At 33.8% G+C, this 1472-nt stretch overlaps 1 protein-coding gene across 5 annotated transcripts in view; it reads right to left on the reverse strand.

The window, feature by feature from the left end:
- mcph1 (microcephalin 1) overlaps positions 1-1472 on the reverse strand; it is an 88505-nt gene that overhangs the window by 64583 nt on the left and 22450 nt on the right. The window lies entirely within an intron of this gene.

The raw sequence follows: 1472 nt of genomic DNA on the forward strand, positions 1-1472 counted from the left end.
TCTCTTCCCTTTGTGCTTTGAACTTTTCTATGCGGAGAGCTGCGCGCTGTGACTCCGTGTTGCTTCAAGCGCATCATCCTGCGCACGGGATGCGCATAAGCGCTTTTGTGCCCATCTGTATTGGAGCCTTTCATGTTATTATACTTTTGCGCAATGAAAGATTGTTAATAGCCTTTCTTGTTCTGTCTTATCTATCATATGTTGCTGCCTCATTATTGTGCTATAAATGTAAAAGAAATGAATTTAATTTATTGCATATATTTATATATAATTATATTTCATTGTTTTTCATGAATGTATATTACAATACAAAGAGCAATGTGTAACATTTTACCAGATTACACCTATTTACTTTTATTTCCCCCCCACTAAATAATGTTTTTTTCTCTAAATGTTTAGATTTTATAAAATTATTGTGAACTCATCATTTTTGTAGAGTAACTTTTGCTGCTGAATTATCTACTAACCTAGTTTATAATAGTATTTCCTCATAGATTATGATTATATATTTTTTAATTTGTTATTTTTCTTTATAATGAAGTTGTCTATATTTAGTAGATTGTGTGTAACACACAAAAGAATAAAAAGCTTTTGGCTTCTCTCCTGAGGCCACAAGAGGGCGCATTGAGCAAAATATTATGCACGTTTCTTCAAAGCATAATAAAATAACATGACTATATTTGAAAAAAATGCATAATGTTTAAAATAATGTTTATAAACCATATATAATTAATAAAGTTGCTTAAAGGGGTCATATGATGCGATTTCAAGTTTTCCTTTCTCTTTGGAGTGTTGCAAGCTCTTGGTGCACAAAGAAGATCTGTAAAGTTGCAAAGACTAAAGTCTCAAATCCAGAGAGATATTCTTTATAAAAGTTAAGAGTTAACCACGCCTACCTAAAACGGCTCATTCTAACACGCCCCCACATATCTACATCACTATGTGGAAATATTAGCATAATGCCGCCCAAATGTGCACGCAAAGACAAATACACCAAATAATGATCTTTAAAATAGCATCATATGACCCCTTTAAACAATTAGAAACAAAACAGCATCATGCATGTATGTATAGTTTAATACAAAGGACCAAAAACCAATCAAAAAGAGTACTTTCTTCATTTAAAAACTTGAGATGAAGTGGGATGGGGAAAACCGCCCATAAAGTCTTGAGACATGTTTTTAAAAAGTTGAACTTACATTAATTTTACATAGCTTTCTAAACATGCGGCTCTCTTATGCGAGATGCGAGTGCAACGGTGATAGATGTCCCTCTAGAAAATGCGATAAATATGCGTTCTGTGTGAACGGCTTGGTTTCGGTTTTGACGTAAACAACATCTTCCCCACACTGATTGTTCTCTTTTTCTGCAATATTTTGAATGAACAAGGTAGCAGTGCAGCATCTGGTGGCTTCAACTGGACAGGCTAACAAAAGCATTAAAATGCAATGACACTTACATCGTCATCGCAT

Source organism: Sinocyclocheilus rhinocerous, unplaced genomic scaffold (genome assembly GCF_001515625.1).
Source record: "Sinocyclocheilus rhinocerous isolate Xijiao unplaced genomic scaffold, SAMN03320098_v1.1 scaffold512, whole genome shotgun sequence".
NCBI lineage: Eukaryota > Metazoa > Chordata > Actinopteri > Cypriniformes > Cyprinidae > Sinocyclocheilus > Sinocyclocheilus rhinocerous.